This window comes from Apium graveolens, chromosome 3 (assembly GCF_009905375.1).
Source record: "Apium graveolens cultivar Ventura chromosome 3, ASM990537v1, whole genome shotgun sequence".
Lineage (NCBI taxonomy): Eukaryota > Viridiplantae > Streptophyta > Magnoliopsida > Apiales > Apiaceae > Apium > Apium graveolens.
This window is the reverse complement of record NC_133649.1, coordinates 62018651-62038836: the sequence shown is the minus strand read 5'-3', so window position 1 is coordinate 62038836 and position 20186 is coordinate 62018651.

Genomic DNA, 20186 nt, shown 5'->3' with positions numbered 1-20186 from the left:
ATGAAGGAGGTGGTGAAGAAAGAAATTCTGAAATGGCTAGATGCAGGCATCATTTATCCTATTTCTGACAGCTCGTGGGTGAGCCCCGTACAATGTGTACCTAAGAAGGGAGGTATCACTGTGGTCGCAAATGAAAAGAATGAGCTCATCCCTACTCGAACAGTTACAGGATGGAGAGTATGCATGGATTATAGAAAATTGAACAAAGCCACAAGGAAGGATCACTTCCCCCTTCCATTTATTGATCAAATGCTTGACAGATTGGCGGGTCATGAGTATTTTTGTCTTCTGGATGGTTATTCCGGGTATAATCAGATTTGTATTGCACCAGAGGATCAGGAAAAAACTACCTTCACTTGTCCATTTGGCACATTTGCTTTTCGCAGAGTTTCGTTTGGGTTATGTGGCGCCCCGGCCACTTTTCAGAGATGTATGATGGCTATATTCTCTGACATGATTGGAAATAACGTCGAAGTGTTCATGGATGACTTCTCCGTCTTTGGACACTCATATGATGAATGTTTGAATAATCTGCGCGCCGTACTCAAAAGATGCGTGGAAACTAGCTTAATTGGGAGAAATGTCATTTTATGGTGCGTGAAGGCATTATCCTTGGGCATAAGGTCTCTAGCAAGGGTCTGGAGGTGGACAAGGCCAAGGTGGGAGTCATTGAAAATCTTCCCCCACCTAATTCTGTGAAAGGAATCCGTAGTTTTCTTGGTCATGCGGGTTTTTATCGGCGATTCATCAAGGACTTTTCAAAGATATCTAAGCCGTTGTGCAATTTGCTTGAGAAAGATGTGCCGTTCAAATTGATGATGAATGTTTGGCAGCATTCGAGACTCTCAAGAAGAGTTTGATCACTGCACCAGTTATTACAACACCAGATTGGACAGAACCGTTTGAGATGATGTGTGATGCGAGTGATTATGCGGTAGGTGCAGTTCTGGGACAGTGCAAGAAAAATCTCTTCCATGTGGTCTACTATGCGAGTAAGACTTTAAATGGTGCCCAATTGAACTACACCACTACTGAGAAGGAGCTTTTGGCTATAGTCTTTGGTTTTGAGAAATTTCGATCTTATCTGCTTGGTACGAAAGTAACAGTATTCACTGATCATGCAGCTATTCGCTATCTGGTTTCTAAGAAGGATTCGAAGTCGAGACTCATTCGTTGGGTGCTTTTACTTCAGGAATTTGAGTTAGAGATCAAAGATAGAAAAGGTACTGAGAATCAAGTAGCTGACCATCTCTCTAGGTTGGAGAATCCCGATTCTACTTCACAAGATAGGACGTTAATCAATGAATCTTTTCCGGATGAGCAGTTGTTTGCAATTTAGGAGGAAGAACCATGGTTTGCAGATATTGTAAACTATCTCGTCAGCAACATAATGCCTCCTAATTTAACATCCGCCCAAAAGAAGAAGTTTCTGCATGAGGTGAAGTGGTATATGTGGGATGAACCATATTTGTTTAGACAGGGAGCTGACCAGATCATCAGGAGATGTATCCCGTTCTGTGAGACGGAGGGGATATTACGAGACTGCCATTCCACGGTTTATGGTGGACACTATGGAGGTGAGAAGACGGCAGCTCGTATTCTGCAAGCAGGTTTTTTCTGGCCTACTTTGTTCAAGGATGCTCATCAGTTTGTTTTAAGGTGTGATCGTTGCCAAAGAGTGGGAAATTTGTCAAGGAAGGATGAGATGCCATTAAATGTGATGCTTGAAGTCGAGGTCTTTGATGTATGGGGAATCGATTTCATGGGGCCTTTTATCTCATCTTGCAATAATCAGTACATCTTGCTGGCATTCGATTATGTCTCAAAATGGGTCGAAGTTAAAGCTTTACCGACAAATGATGCAAAGGCAGTACTAAATTTTCTTCATAAGCAAATTTTCACAAGGTTTGGAACACCTCGGGTAATCATAAGTGATGAAGGATCGCATTTTTGCAACCGTAAGTTCACTTCTATGATGCAGCGTTATAATGTGAATCATCGAGTAGCTACTGCCTATTATCCGCAAACAAATGGTCAAGCGGAAGTGTCTAACAGAGAGATAAAGCGCATTCTAGAGAAGGTTGTTTGTCCGTCAAGGAAGGAATTGGTCTTTAAAGCTCGATGAAGCTGTTTGGGCTTACAGAACAGCATACAAAACTCCACTTGGGATGTCACCGTTTCAGTTGGTGTACTGGTAAGGGATGTCATCTACCGGCGGAGCTTGAGCATAAGGCCTACTGGGCATTGAAGAAATTGAACCTGGATTTAGATGCAGCTGGTAAGAAAAGAATGCTTCAGCTTAATGAACTTGATGAATTTCGACTTCAAGCGTACGAGAATAACAAAATGTATAAGGAAAAGGTGAAGAGGTGGCACGATAGGAAGCTACATCCTAAGTTATTTGTGCCAGGGCAACAAGTTCTTTTATTCAACTCTCGGCTCCGACTTTTTCCTGGGAAGTTGAAATCAAGGTGGTCTGGACCTTTTATTGTCAAAACTGTGTTTCCACATGGAGCGGTGGAAATTTTTGAGAATGATTCGGACCAAGCATTCAAGGTTAACGGTCAGCGGTTGAAGCACTACTATGGGGACATGGCAAACCGAGAGGTGGTTAGTGCCATTTTGTTGACTACTTGAGAAAGGTACGGAACGTCAAGCTAATGACGAAAAAGAAGCGCTACGTGGGAGGCAACCCATGAATTGTTGTTACAGGAACCCTTAGAAGTTAATAACCTATCCAAAAACACAAAAAAATCAGAAAACAGGGGCTGAAATTTTTTTTTTCCAGAGACCCTCTGCGCGCCCGCGCAGCTATGCTGAGCGGCCGCGCAGGGGTCGAGTTCCAGAAAATTTTTTACAGTTCAGAAAAAAAAAACAAACAAAAACACAAAAACAGTTTTAGCCCATAAACCCACGAATTGTTCCCACTACCCCATCATTTTATCCCTTAATTTCCAAACCCTAATCTAATCAACACCCTATATATACATACACCTATCCTACATATCTCCCACAAAACTTCCTACACTTAAACCCTCTCACAAACATCAAAAATCTGTTCTTACACACTTTTATTCACGAATCAATGGCACCCAAGAGAGCACGCACTATTGACAGCAGCAGCACAGTGCCTACTGCTGATTCATCGAGGGGTACTGCTGCAAGGCCTCGGTTAACTGACAGAGCTGCGGAGGAGGAGTACACTAGGCTGTTGGGGAAGCCGATTCTGAAGGAGAGGGGGTTTTTACCATCAGGGAGGGATGGTGAGTTGTTGCCCATGATTACAGAGAAGGGGTGGATAGCTTTTTGTGAGTCACCCGAAGCAGTACCGATGAACGTTGTTCGCGAGTTCTACGTGAACGCGAAGGCTGAAAAGAATGGGTTTTCTGTAGTCCGTGGGCTGACGGTTGATTATCATCCTGCGGCGATTCGCCGTGTGATTGGACAGCGAGAGAGGAAGCCCGAGGAGGAGAACTGGAATGAAAAGACTGCTGAGGATTTTGACTTGGATTTGATTTGTGCGACTCTCTGTCGATCGGGCACAGTTTGGACCCGCAGTCCAGGCAATAATGAATATCGTCACTTTCCGGCGATCACCATGAATAGGTATGCCCGTGCATGGAATGCATTTATATGTGCTAATATTTTGCCTTCTTCACATGCACACGAGGTCATAGTTGAGAGAGTACAGTTGTTGTGGGGAATTCTGCATGATGAGTACTATGTGGACCTTGGTGAGTTTATCTACCAAGGAATTCTGAAGTTTTTGAGGGGAGCAAAGCATATGAACATCCCTTATGCATCCACGGTTACAAAGCTATGCCGAGCAGTGGGAGTGAACTGGCCGGCTCATGAGCAGTTGCAGTTGCCAGCAGCTCCGATTGATTCTGGCACTCTGAATGGGATGCAGGAGTGGACCGGTGGTGAGCCTGAGGAGCATGGGCTGGGTTATCGTCTTCCAGGAGGGCGTCCTAGCATGAGGTGCTACTATGGCTAGGCCAGAGCGTGGTGAGGCTGGTTCTTCGAGAGCTCAGGAGGGTGCTGGGATGGGTGATGCCCAGTATAGGAGGCTTTCACGGCGGATGGATGCCATGTATGAGACGCAGAGCAGGTTTGCTCAGGAGCTCACCCTTGCGTTAGGGACTGCTTTTCGAGGCCTTGGAGCTGATATCCAGTGGCCAGTTTTTGGTGAGGACTCTACATACCCACCGCCTGATACTCCACCCACTGAGGGTGATGATGATGATGACTCCGAGTAGGTATACCCTGTGTTCCTTTCTACTACTTTCACTGAGGACAGTGAAGATTTTTAGTTTGGGGGTGGTAGTTAAGGAATATTGTGTGTGTGTCATTTAGTTGCATATTCATGATAGTTTAGTTCATATAGTTGCATAATTTATGCCATTTAGTTTTTTTTTTGAATGTCATGTAGCTCATGCATTTACCATGATCCCTTTTGCAATAAGTTATCGACTGAATTGTGATATTGATGCGAGTGTAGTGATAGCATTAAAGTGATATTAAGTTGTGTAGGTTGATATGCATGCTAGAAACACTTGTAAGTCCACTAAGTCTTAGAGAATGCGAAAGGGCTAGATTGTGTTATGATTTGGTTGTTTTCAAGGTCAATCTACTTATTATGCTTAGAATTCGATTATAGGTTCTTAGTGATAAAGACATGAAAAAAGAAAAAAATTTGGAGAAAAAAATATGGAAGTTGTTGCTAGTTGTGGCTAGGCGTCAAATGGCTAGTAGCCGGCTCGCATACGTTGCGAGTAGTCTAGGGTTGAGCAAGATGGAGCGAAACGCACTTGCTCAGAAGTTATTGTAAAAAAAAAAAAAAAAATTTTTTTGCATAATTGATCAAGAGTGGGCTCTTTGGTATTCGAGTTATTAAGTTCTTAGGGGACTTTGTGCCTAGTGACCTAAGGCTTTTAGAGTCTGGGATCCGCTAACCTAACGCTCGTTACATGGATACCATTGTATAAGTCTTTTGTGGACCTCACTCATTGCACGGTCAAATAAGCATTTGAGTTGTAAATAAAAAGCACGATTCCGTAGTAAGCTCCAGAGTTCTTGTAGTGTTGTATATCACTTTGTGCCTAGAATTTTTATTCTTTGTATAATCGGAGGATTGCCTTGAGGATAGTCTAGTCATAGTAATTGGTCTAGTTCCGAAGCATATCTGTTAAGCATTTGCACACACCACGTTTCTGGCTGTATGTCCGTTTGCATGAGTTTATTGATCTTTAGTTGTCTAACTGCATTCGTTGAGATGTGACAATTTGGTTGGTTAATTGTAGTAAGGGGGATCGTTGCATTTTCATATAGATTGCATTCATGCATATTTTTATTTGTTTTTGAGTCTGTGACGCTTGAGGACAAACATCGATTTAAGTTTGGGGGTGTGATAAGTGGCATTTTATACCACTTAGAACGTCTTAAAATGGCTTAAATTGGTGTCTTGAAATCAAGTATTTTGTGTATTTGATGCGTTTTTCTAGTGTTTATGCATTTCAGGGTATTAGTTGCATTTCGGGGGAGGAATCATCAAGAATAAGCCTTGGCATGTGTTCACCATTGCGAGAGGAAAGGAATGGGCAGATTACGGCGAAGAAACGGAGCAAACCTGGATTTTTTCCAGTAGAGGCCTGCGCGCCCGCGCAGCAATGCTGAGCGGCCGCGCAGCATGCGCGCCCGCGCAGCTATGCTGAGCGGCCGCGCAGGGTCGGGGAAAAAGATAAATTATTTTAGACTTCTACTTCTGTTTGGCTTCCAACTTCTATGTAATCTGAGTTTTATGGGACTATTATATAGGTAGATTTGAGACGTTTTCACAGAGAGTATTAAGGGGATTATGTTTTAGATTGTGTTTTACGCAAGAAGCGAAGGAGATAAGGAAGAAGACCGATTTAGCACACCGCAACGAAGAGGAAGCATATTTTCTTGTGATTCTTGTTTCGTTGTGACGTTGGATGCTAGTTTTCTTGCTTTGACTTATTTACTCTTGTGATGTACTCTGTTTTAATATAAATAGTTTAGTTATTATTTTCTTGTGTTTGTTTATCATGATTTCATCTGAACCCATGATGGCGATAAGTTCTATTATGGGCTAATCGTGATCATGGGGTTGCAACGGATTTATTATGGAATTCTTTAGTTAATTGTTTAATACTTTAGTGTGTGATGATTGCATGATATCTAGTATTGGTTGTGCGTATTCGTCTTATGTGCGTCACGAACATATAAGATAGGGTGTTAATCTCTTGTGAAGCGACGGTGGATCTTGAGGTTTAGAACTTGCCATGCTAGCATAGGTTCATGTACGTTGTGCATGATTAGTGGGTAACTCTAACAGTTTTATTTGCCCTATGTAATCAAAAGGAATAACTTGAGCTTAAATCGTTGTGTTTTCAATTTCTGTAGACATATAGGAACTCAACATAATTGATGACTATTCAACTTCTATCTTAATTGTAGATGCTTGGTAGAATGGTATTAGTACAATGAAAGTTGGCTTTTATCAGTTTCGTGTTATTCGATTAATATCATCACTGTCACATGCTAAAGGTAATAACAATGGCTATAGAAGGAAGTAATAATGAAGTTGTGATCTCATGAGTGTTTTATTATTGATAAATTGAAGTGTTAGTTAAGTGGTTAATTAAGTAGTTAATTATAGTTAATATTTAATCAACAATTTTAAGTGTTATTATCTTAATATTGAGAAGTAATCATACATTGGTGAGTAAGTTTAATTAGACAATAATTTAGTCTGAGTCTCTGAGGGAACGAACTAGAAAGTATTCTATATTACTTGCGAACGCGTATACTTGCGTGAATATTAGCGCGTGTTTTCGCCCTAACACTAATGTAGAAAGAAGTTTGATTTACTCCTAAAACTCACTGCACATATAAAACAATATGATTGTGCCTAGTGATTAGAGAGTTATAAATATGATGATTGCTTGAGCAGTACACTAGTTCATACCAACCTGAATTGAGATCGTGAAGAAGAGATTGCATAGTCCAATAGATCTGCAACTGCAAAGTCCATGAACTGTGGTGCACTGACTTCCTCTTTTGACTCACCAACCAGGAGTACACTTGTACACATCTTACTAGAGTCCAATTCCAAGTGTAATATACAGCAGGTGCCTAATATGTCGTAATATTCTCAAGTCTCGTCACTGGTGCTATATGTTAGATACTGCTTCCTGATAATAACCTAGCATAATATACAAAATTTCACTGATAACATATTTTGCTTGCAAACAGCCATATCCCTCAGATAAACCTTTGCTGTTATCTCCAAAGGTAACCAGGGGGCCAGCTTTCTCAACCACATTTGATAGCAGGGCTCTATCTCCGGTCATATGTCTTGATGATCCACTTGTCAAGAATCCACACTACCGGTTACACCTGTATACTGCCCTGCACTTCAAATGGATTAGACCTTCTTTGGAACCCAAACTTGGTTGGGCCCGACATACTTGTAGAATTGTCCTTTGTCAGGCAAAACAACATTTTTAATTTTAATGGTCTCAACATCCTTAATGAATGAACATTTGACCTTGTAAACAGCCTTAACAAATTTCTGTTTAGGCTTAGGCACAAATGTCTCCTTTCTAGCCTTAGAAGGACTAGCAGTCGTAGACCTATCATGCTTCTTGTTATTCACATGCTGATGAGGAGTAGTCTTATCATTAGAAACATGCTTACCATTAAAATAAGCATACATCATATTAAAAGCACAAGACATACAATTAGAAACACCACATGCTTTATGAGAGATATTAATAGCAGGCAATTTATGCATGGCAGACATGGCATTTTTGTTATCCAACTCATGTGTGTCTGAGTTAGTCTCAGTTGTTTTCACAACTTTGACTGGAACTTTCGAGACACTCGACTTGGAAACAACCTTCTCATTAGCAAGATCTTCAGCACGTATTTCTTCTTGAATAACAGAAGAGGTCGCATCAAATGGTTCAGCAATTGATGCTTTATAGAGGGGTTCATCAACACCCTTAAGCACATGTGGTACTTCCCTCCCTTTAGCACATACATGAGGAGGGGAGTTTATGCCTAATTCTCCAATAGCAACATTGTAATCATAACCTATTCCAGATGTTTGATTAACAGCTTGCTTACTGTAGAACTCTTTAGCCTTCGAACAAGAATTGAAGTAGGCTCTAACCTTAGTCTCAAGACCGGTGATCTTGTCTTTGAGAATAGTTTCGAGTTTTCTATAACAGTCAACTCTATTCTCTAGAAAAGATACTTGTTCTTTTAACTTGTCTTGATTAATGTGCACAAGTCTTAATTCATTGACCTCTTTCTCAAGGTCTTTGATCTACTGTTAATAGTTCATTATCACGACGAGCACAATCTAAGGAACCTCCTAGATGATAAACTAATTCAGCATCAGTATATTTTACCTCTTTTCTTGACGATGAAGCTTTTCCATCAATAGCCATAAGAGCAAAATTCCCTTCTTCTTCATCTTCACTGTCAGTATCATCCCAGCTTCTTCCCTTTGCCAGATAAGCCCTTTCAGAGTTACTCTTCTGATTTGAATCATAAGAGTTCTTCCTTACTTGCTTTGGCTTCCTACATTCTGTGGCAAAGTGTCCCAACTCATTGCAGTTATAGCATCTAATGGTGCTCCGATCATCCATCCCTGTTTTGTATCCACCACTACTGGTGTTAGAGGATGAAGATCCACCTGTCTGGAATCTGTTGTAGTTGGACTTGTACTTGAACTTGGGATTTCTCATGAATCTGACATTGGAGAATCTCTTGACAATTTGGGCCATTGACTCATCTTCCAATTGCTCCAGCTCTTCTAAGGAATAAAAATCATCACTGGATTGATTTGTAGTAGGAGGATCATATTCTGCTACTATCACATTTTCCTCAGCCTTGGAAAACTGTACCATTCTCTCCGACTGTTGAGATTGTTGTTGTTGTTGACCTTCAGCTACAAGAGCAGTAGATGTGCTGACCATTCTATCTTTCCCGTAGACTTCCTTCTGCTGAATCTGCTCCAACTCATAGGTTTTCAACACACCATAGAGTCTATCCAAAGAAATCTCACTCAGATCTCTAGCTTCTCTAATGGCATGATTCTATGTTCAAGATGAGTTGGCAGTGTTAAAAGGAACTTTTTGTTGACCTCCCTGATTGAATAATATTTTCCATTTATGTTCAGGTTATTGATCAATGCATTGTACCTCTCAAACACTTCAGAAATTCCTTCTCCTGGATTTGATTTAAAATGTTCATACTCAGAGGTTAGGATCTCCAACTTGTTCTCCCTAACTTCCTCTGTGCCTTCATTAATCACCTCAATAGTTTTCCACATGTGTTTGGAATTTTTACAGTTCATCACATGTCTGTTCATCAAGGGATCAAGAGAATCAATTAATATTAATTGAAGGCTGGCATCCAAGGAGGCTTCTTCCTTTTCAGTAGGAGTAAAATCTTCAGGCTCTTTTGGATAAGTTCTAGCTTTGGTAATCACAACATCATCTTCTATCACCTCTGGTTCAATAACCATCGGAGTTTTTGGACCCTTCTTTAACAAGTTCAGATATTTGGGATTTGCAACTTGTAAAAATAATAGCATCTTCTTCTTCCACATGATGTAATTTTCTTTATCAAATAGTGGAATTTTAACGGTTCCAACTTTTTGTGAAGTCATTATGAATTTTTGAATAAATAAAAATTCAAGGAGTTGAAAAATCACAAAAGTCTAGGATCTTGATTTGTTCGTTAATCAGAAGGCTCTGATACTAATTGTTAGGTCCCAATGTGTTTGTAGAATGGGGGGTTGAATACAAACAGTACCGAATAATCGAATTAAATACGGAATAAAAAATTGAAACAAAATTCAAGTTAAATAAAAATATTATTAAACTTGAAAGGTGTTACAACAACTGTATCGATTACAAGGAATTAATCTCAAATTAATTATTACAAATCGAGAATAAATTCGACATGAACTTTTTCTATTTTTGCAATAATTAGAATGAAATGCTAAAAGCGATTTGAGATTAAGTTCTAGGGATTTTGATCCGCTAGATTGTTACACAAGAACAAGATAAAGATTTCTAGTGGTTTGGATTTAACTTTATAAACTAGAAATTTGATCTTGAGTTTGCAGATGAAAAGATGTAATATTGCTGCTTGTTTTTCTTTTTCTGCTTTGTTCTTGACTTCTGTGTTCTGGATAAAATTGTTGAATGGCTGCTTCTGTCTTTTTAATCAATCAACAGAATGGAATGAACTGGAATGACAATCCCATAGCTGGTAGGACTTTCGGTGAGACTATCCTTTGAACTAGCAAGACAATCTCAACAGCTAGCAAGACTTTCGGTATGACAATCAAATGAACTAGCAAGACTATCAGAATGAACTAGCAAGACTATCAGAATGAACTAGCAAGATAATCCTCCTCCCAGTGTAACTTTCGGCGAGACTATTGAAAATGGCCTGGCATGACAATCGGTATGACAATCCTGATTGTCATGCTAGTTCATTTTCAATTGTCTTGCTGATTTAATGCAGATTTTAATCCAATTAAAATTCTGAAAAACCTTAATATTAATTCAGAATTAATTAATCAATTAATCAATAAATTAATCTTTGCAGATATAATTTAGTTTCTTAATTAAATTATATGACTTAATTAATTAATAGAGAATTAATACTAATATTGAGCAGCAACCATTCTTCTGAAAATCTTCTGAAAATCACTGTCAATTATGAATCAATTCCACCACTTCAATGTTGACACTCGATGTACTGTCTGGTTCATGAGTGACTAACTTCCGTGACGTTTCTTCAAGCCTTGACCTTGATACTCTTGATTTTCTTCAGACTAAATCCTTGTAATTAATTGATACCCTGACGAGATCTCTGTCACTTGATTAAATCCACAATCTTGATTTATATCACTGAGGCATGATCAATTCTTGAACTTCTTCCAGTGAATTAATTCCTCAAGTCTGTAGATGAACCTTGTTTCTGAATCCTTTGACAGATATTACTTTGCGAGATCTCTTTGACGGTAGATCCACTATTTACTTATTACATTCTTATTTGAGTTGAGTTAAATCCTCGAATATACAAATAGGCTATGACATATGCCTTACAGAACTCTCATTGAAGCTGCACGTACAATGCTTGATGAAGCAAAGCTTCCAACCTATTTCTGGGCTGAAGTTGTGCAGAATGCTTGTTTTACTCAGAATGCAACACTCATTAACAAGCAAGGAAAGACACCATATGAGATGGTGAAGAAAAAGAAGCCAAATCTGAAGTATTTTCATGTATTTGGATGCAAATGTTTTGTTCTTAAGACTCACCCTGAACAACTATCCAAATTTGATCTAAAAGCTGATGAAGGAATCTTTGTTGGATATCCACTTTCCACAAAAGCCTTCAGAGTCTATAACTTGAGAACAAGAGTGGTCATGGAATCTATCAATGTCTCTTTTGATGATAAGAAGATTACTGGACTTGAAGATTTCAATGATCATGATCAGCTGAGATTTGAAAATGAAAACTTAAATTCTGATACTGAAAATCCTGACAGTCTAAATCCTGATACTGCAAACTCTGATGGATTAAACTCTGATGTTATTGAAACTGTGGTGACTACGCCAAAGAAAGATGTACCTATGCAGGGGGAGCATACTCAAGATACAACCACATCTCAAGAAGGATCAGAACATACAACTGGCTCTTCAAGTTCTGATTCGTCAAGTTCTGATAAGCCAAGTTCTGATAGTTCTGAAAACTTAAATTCTGAAGGATCCAACTCAGAGAGCATAATTTCAGGGGGAGCATCAGAAAATGTTGATGAAGATAGCATGGATCGTGGGGGAGCATCCAGTTCTAGAGAAAACCTTCCATCTGCAAGGAAGTGGACTAAATCACATACACCTGACTTAATTATTGGAAATCCTGATGTAGGTGTCAGAACTAGAACAGCTACTTCGAGTGAATGTCTTTACAATTCTTTTCTTTCTCAGACTGAATGAAAGAAAGTGGAAGAAGCTCTTCAAGATGCTGATTGGGTGCAAGCAATGCAGGAAGAGTTAAATGAATTTGAAAGAAACAAAGTCTGGACCCTAGTGCCAAGACCAAAGAACAGATCTGTTGTTGGTACAAAGTGGTATTTAGAAACAAAACTGATAGTGATGGCATAATTACAAGGAATAAGGCAAGGTTGGTTGCAAAAGGATATTCTCAACAGGAGGGAATTGATTATGATGTAACATTTGCACCAGTTGCTAGATTGGAAGCCATAAGGATATTTTTGGCTTATGCTGCTCACAAAAAGTTTACTTTCTTTCAAATGGATGTGAAAAGTGTTTTTCTCAATGGAGAATTGGAGGAGGAAGTATATGTTGAACAACCTCCAGGCTTTGTAGATACCAAATATCCTAATCATGTCTACAGGCTTGATAAAGCACTTTATGGCCTTAAGCAAGCTCCAAGAGCATGGTATGAGACTTTAGCTCAGTTTCTTCTGGAAAGTGGATTTAACAGAGGAACTATAGACAAAACACTGTTCTACCTCAACCATGGAAATGACTTACTTCTAGTTCAGATATATGTTGATGATATCATCTTTGGTTCTACAAATGACAGACTTTGCAAGAAGTTTGCCAAACTGATGCGGTCAAGATATTAAATGAGTATGATGGGGGAACTTAGCTATTTTCTGGGCCTTCAAGTCAAGCAGAATGAAGAAGGCACTTTTATTTTTCAAACCAAGTACACCAGAAATTTGCTGAAGAAGTTTGGAATGCAAGATTGTTCAAGTGCATCCACTCCCATGGCCACTGCAACAAAACTGGATAAGGATACTGGTAAATCAGTAGATATTACTGATTACAGAGGTATGATTGGCTCTCTACTCTATCTAACTGCTAGTAGACCTGATATCATGTATGCTACCTGTCTTTGTGCAAGATTTCAAGCAGATCCAAGAGAACCTCACTTAACAGCTGTGAAAAGAATTTTCAAGTATCTTAAGGGAACAGCTGATCTGGGATTGTGGTATCCCAGAGAATCAGATTTTAAACTAATAGGTTACTCAGATGCAGATTTTGCAGGTTGCAAAATTGACAGGAAAAGCACAAGTGGAAGCTGCCAATTTCTTTGAGGCAGATTGGTTTCTTGGTTTAGCAAAAAACAAAAGTCAATTTCTACATCAACTGCAGAAGCAGAATACATTGCTGCAGGAAGCTGTTGTGCATAGATTCTTTGGATGAAGAATCAGTTACTGGATTATGGGTTAACATATTTTAAAATACCTATTTACTGTGATAATCAAAGTGCTATTGCTATGACAGGTAATCCAGTTCAACACTCAATGACAAAGCACATCAGCATTAGGTACCACTTCCTAAGGGAACATGTGGATGAAGGTACAGTGGAATTGCACTTTGTTCCAACAGATCAACAACTAGCAGATATCTTCACAAAACCACTGTGTGAAGCTACTTTTACAAGATTGTTAAATGAACTTGGAATGGTTTCAGGTTCTTTCTCTAAACCTGCTTAGCTTTTGTTCTGATGCATCATACTTTATGATCAGTATTTACAGAAATTACTCTCTTTGTGTATTCTGTGCTTAATTGAAAATTGCTTAAGTACTGATTGTTGTTTGATGTGAATTTCTAAACTCTGATAGTGAACTGATTGTTTCTGTGACTATTCAATCCTATGAGGATAATTGTGCTAGATGTTGACCTAGTAGTCTTTAACATACTAGAGATCCCATGTTAGAAGTAATTATTTATGTGGAAATCTATTGACACAAGCAAATTCTGATATTGAGCTTAGTCACGTTTACTTTGTCTATCTTATTACTAAGTCAAAAACTAGAATAATGCTTCTCATCTGTTAAGTTCTGATGTTAGTAAATCTGATGGATGTACTAAGTGCTGATAAACCTCACTTATCAAAAGAAAAGGGAATAAAAATCAGGTACTCCTTTGAGATCTAGAGTAAAAATGTGGAAGGGACGACCCAAGTGCATTGCTGGTATTAAGTAATATGCATCAGAAAAGCAAATAATTATTTTTTTTGGTGACTTTTCATACTCTATGATTACTGGAGAAATACTCTGATAATAGCATAAATTCTGATAAGCAGTCGTGACTCACTTACACTGAGAAGCCACTATAAAATGGAATTTCAAAAGATGCATAAAATAAGCACAAAACAGTTGAGGTGGACTCGTGCATGAACTCATTCAAAAGTAAACTTCAGAATAATGACAGATTTTTAGTAAAGTTCTTAGTTATGCCTTATTTCTAAGATGTACTGAAGTGATGAAAATTACTGTGGCGTTCAATGTTGTTTTAGATGAACAGTTTATGTGTCAGATTGCATAAATTCTGAGGACAAGTTCTGATGGAAGTTCTGATAAATAAGTTCTGAAGAACCGAAATCAGAATTTGTGTGAAGAATCACAGAGATAGGCATTCATTTTTCGAGTTAAGAAATCATGTTCTGATGACTTTTAAGTTCTGATATAAGTCTAAGTGTTGATATTAAATTATGATCCTCTATTTGACTTATTTTTGGTTAAAATCTGAAACAGTCTTATTTTAAATCATAATATGTACGGGTGAGATATTAACAGTCAATACAATTAGGGTTAGTGGAACACGTACATGCACAATAATATTTACTTGTTTCTTGTGCACATTAAACCCTGTTTTACACTTCCAATGACTGTTTTTCTTTTTCCCAGTCTAGGGAGACGAGATAGAATTATTTCTACCTGTCAGCATTAAATTTCCTTGCATCTCCTGGCATTCTATTGCCTATATAAACCAACACCTCAAATCAGCCTACACATCATTTCTTTTCTCACATACTCACTCTCTTTTCCTTCATACTAACACAATCATGGTCAACTACAATATGTTTTTAAACTATGAGACCTTCAACATGGAGTTGAGCTGTGAGGACTGGAAGCAGGAATGGCACGTAACTGTCATTCCTGATGAGATTTGGGACTCGGTTCTCCAGGAGGTTCTAACACACCTCCTGTTCTTTTACATGGACTACCATCGCCATCTGGAGCGATTAGAAGAAGAAAGGCTGGAAGCTCTCCGCCAACAAGAGCGAATCATTCGACTCGCTATTCTTTTTGTAGAGAGTCGGAAGAAGAAATAATTTGTTTTCTTCTTCTTATTTTTCTTCATCGTCAGCTTTGTCCGGCTTCTTAGCCAAGGACAAAAGCTGTTGATGTTGGAGTTTGTAGCTTAGGACAGTCTTGTAATGTTTTGATGTAAATTTCAATTTTATGAATGTATTCTCTTAATATATTAATGAAATTTTATATTTTTGCAAGATTTTGTCTCTGAGATGTTTTAAATTCTGCTGTATTTTTAAATCCTGATATAATTCTGCTGCATTTTTAAATCCTGATATATCCATATTCCGATGACCATTTTAATTACTGATATAAATTAAGTTCTGATTTTAAAATATCAGTCTTGTTTACTTGATTTATTATTATTTTTTTGGTCATTCTAACACTTGAATATTTTTACAGAATATTGGTTTTGCAGTGAAAATGATTAAATAAGTGGGAATCGTTTAAATTTTGAATTAAAACTGACTTAACTCAATTAATGGGATTACTTGGTAAGTGGAACGGTTTTTCCTTGAAAAACTGCATGTGATAAGTAATGATTACTGTGTTCCCGTGCCCATTAACTATTCATTATTGCTGCATGTCTGACAGGTGTCCAACGGTTATTTTTTTTACCATGTATAAGTAAGAGAGAGAGAAGATTATACAATCTTTTATTTACTTTTACACTTTATCTCTCTTTCTTTACTTTTACTCTCTCTCATCCCCTGACGTTGGTTTTCATACAGACATTTTATCAAATACCTTACAGGCAACCTTAATTCTCAATTTTTTTTCTCATGGCACCTAAGGATTTGATTATAGATGGAGCCAAGTTCGTTCTCAACAACTATGCTGCAATCCTAAATCATGATGAAGCTCCATATGAGTTGCACTTTGTGCAAGATCTTCTGGCACACAGTGAAATTGGGTATGCATTGACCCAGCCTCAAGTCATTTCCAGCCAACAAGTTCTGACGTTTTGGCGGACTGGGCATTTTGATAATGGTGGTGCTACTAGTACTCCCAGCATTGTTTTTGAAGTCAATGATTTTGAACATGTGGTAATTCCTGGAACAGTTCGCAAGGCTCTACGTTTACCAGAAGGCTGCATTTTCTCAATACCGGAGGAACCAGTTCTACAGCAGCTCATGGCCAATTTGGGGTATGGGAAGAGTTTGTCTAAGCTTGGACAGTTGAAATGAGCACATATCAGAAAGGAATGGACCTTTTTCTTCGACTGCATCACTAAAGCCTTCGGGAATAAGTGTTCCAACTTTGATGACATTCTGATAATGAGTCAGCACATCGGGTATGCTATTATTAACCAAACTCATTTTGATTTTGCAAGTGCTGTGCTAGGCTTTATTGGGGATAGGATAACAGAGGATAGAAATATAGTTTACTTTGCTAGATTCTGTCATCTTATATATACCTTTTGCTGTGCTGATGACCCTCAACTAGCCAGTTCTTTATTTCCACCTTTTAAACTTGCAAAACGGGCTTTTAATGACTTGGTAAATGCTGATATTAAGAAAATGGTGGTTAGACCTTTACAGATTCCTCAGTCTGTAAAACAGATCCTGGTAAATGCTGATCCTCAAACATCTAGATCTGTTTATCCTAATGTACAACCTACATCCACATCCCAAACACCACAACAACCATCAGAACATACCACTCATACATCTATACCTCAATCCTCTATCAGAACACATCTCAAACCTTCACAGATAGCTCAACCTTCATCATCAGCACATACTGTGAAGCCTTCATCTTCCAAGCCCAAGAGGACAAAGACTGTCCCTCAGACACCACAGAAGAGAAGGAGGATTGTTCTGAGAGATGAGTCTGATAGTGAGGAACAGGTTTCTGTATCAGAACCTATTGTTAAAGAAGCTGAGAAGGTCCCTTCTCAGAAGGATTCTGGAATTGGGGGATCTAAGCTTCTCAAAAGGCTTAGAAGAACGACTTATGCTGAACCTCCCAAGGAATCCCCACCTTCAAAGAGATACAAGAAACAGAGAGCTAAAAGGACAGCTTCAGATGATGAGGAAGCAGCAGCTAAGGAAGGAGATCAGGAATCTCTGATCTCAAAAGAACCAGAATTTGCTGAAGCTACTGCATCTCCCTCTCCATTGTCCCCAACTCAGGAAGCTGCTACCGATAAGGCAAACACACCATCTGTGTCTCCTGTACATGAAACTGTATCTCCTGTAGACCCAGGCACAAGTGCTGAAATTGATATTCACAACCTGGTTGTGCCTGAGGTTCTCTACTTAGAAGCTCCAACAGCAATTAATCCATCAACAACACCACTTACTGATGCTAATGAAACTCCAGAATTGTCTACAACACCTTCTCTGCATCTAGATGTTGATGATCAGAATATAGGTGAACATCAGTATATGGCTGTTGATCAGAACTTGGAAACAGATCAGCACTTAGAGGATGATGCTGAAGCCTCAATTGTTTCTCATACTGTTGTTTTATCAGAAGATGCTGATTCTGTCAGTTCTGATGCTTCAAATGCTGATACTACTGGTGATGCTGCTATAAATGAAGATGTAAGGCATATGTCATAGCCTATTTGTATATTCGAGGATTTAACTCAACTCAAATAAGAATGTAATAAGTAAATAGTTGATCTACCGTCAAAGAGATCTCGCAAAGTAATATATGTCAAAGGATTCAGAAACAAGGTTCATCTACAGACTTGAGGAATTAATTCACTGGAAGAAGTTCAAGAAATTGATCATGCCTCAGTGATATAAATCAAGATTGTGGATTTAATCAAGTGACAGAGATCTCGTCAGGGTATCAATTAATTACAAGGATTTAGTCTGAAGAAAATCAAGAGTATCAAGGTCAAGGCTTGAAGAAACGTCACAGAAGTTAGTCACTCATGAACCAGACAGTACATCGAGTGTCAACATTGAAGTGGTGGAATTGATTCATAATTGACAGTGATTTTCAGAAGATTTTCAGAAGAATGGTTGCTGCTCAAGATTAGTATTAATTATCTATTAATTAATTAAGTCATATAATTTAATTAAGAAAATAAATTATATCTGCAAATATTAATTTATTGATTAATTGAATTAATTGATTAATTAATTCTGAATTAATATTAAGGTTTTTCAGAATTTTAATTGGATTAAAATCTGCATTAAATCAGCAAGACAATTGAAAATGAACTAGCATGACAATCAGGATTGTCATACCGATTGTCATGTCATGCCATTTTCAATAGTCTCACCGAAAGTTACACTGGGAGGAGGATTGTCTTGCTAGTTCATTCTGATAGTCTTGCTAGTTCATTTGATTGTCATACCGAAAGTCTTGCTAGCTGTTGAGATTGTCTTGCTAGTTCAAATGATAGTCTCACCGAAAGTCCTACCAGCTATGGGATTGTCATTCCAGTTCATTCCATTATGTTGATTGATTAAAAAGACAGAAGCAGCCATTTAACAATTTTATCCAGAACACAGAAGTCAAGAACAAAGCAGAAAAAGAAAAACAAGCAGCAATATTTCATCTTTTCATCTGCAAACTTCAAGATCAAATTTCTAGTTTATAAAGTTAAATCCAAACCACTAGAAATCTTTATCTTGTTCTTGTGTAACAATCTAGCGGATCAAAATCCCTAGAACTTAATCTCAAATCGCTTTTAGCATTTGATTCTAATTATTGCAAAAATAGAAAAAGTTCATGTCGAATTTATTCTAGATTTGTAATAATTAATTTGAGATTAATTCCTTGTAATCGATACAGTTGTTGTAATTGTTGGATTTTTAAACGCAGCGGGGCATGGAAAAACACTTTTACACACACAAAATCCAAATAAAAGCATATAAATCGTGAATAAAAATTCGAGAGATCGAATCTAACCTTTAAAAATAATTCGGAGACAACGATCAGAGATCCTTAGCAGTTGCTCCTCAAGTGTGAAGCACTCCACCGGTATCCACCAAGAAAACGACTTTTAGGAGGAGGAGGAGGTGGAGAGAATTTGGTTTTCTGAAACTTTTGGGTTTCTGGGGTTAGAATAAAATAGGGTCTATAATAGTGTATTTATAGGCAAAATTTTCAGCTGAAATTTTCCCATAAATAATATTATTATTATCCCATTTATTATTCTCATTAATAATTAAAACACTTTTTAATTATTAATCCTTTTTCTAAACACTTTAGAAATAATTCTCTCTCTTGATTTAATTTCTAAAAATTAAATCCTTAATTAATAATATTAAGAACTTTTCTTAATTAATTTATAATCAATTAAATCTCATTTAATCAATTATTAAATTTGCCAATTAATTATTTATTTCACAAATAAATAATTATTAGCCATTATTAATTAATTTCTCCAGCATAAAATCATTCTCTTTTTATGGTGTGACCCTGTAGGTTCAATATTAAGCCGGTAGTAGAAATAAATAATAATAAAACTATTTTATCATTATTTATATAAATTCTCTAATTTATTAAATATGATTAATTAATTAATCACATTTATTCTACATCGTGAGTGATGCTTCTCAACATATCGCGACTATCCGGATAATATGAATTCACTGCTTAGAATACCAAGAACCTGTCAGTGAATAGTTACCGTATAATAAACTCCTTCTACCCTACAATGTCCCGATTAAATACAAGGCATGGATCTCGTGTCAAGCCTATCTAATTCAATCACTTGCTTACCATTTACTATGCGTAGTTCTATGCAAATTAGAAACTCCTTTCTAATTTCATTCACTCTGGCCAGAGATTCCTGAACTATCATAAGTGGATCAGCCTTGAACATTCGCTTCCTTCACTGGAAGGGGTAGATCCTTTATTGATCATACACTATCTTCGTGTACAAATTCCTATACCCAGAGGAGCCCTAATAATTGTCCCTGGAGACTAAGAACTAAACCAAAGCATAGTTCAGTGTACACAAGATGACTATGATGACCTCAAGTCTAAGGATACTTGTACAACTATCACTAAGTGAACAACTGCTGACACG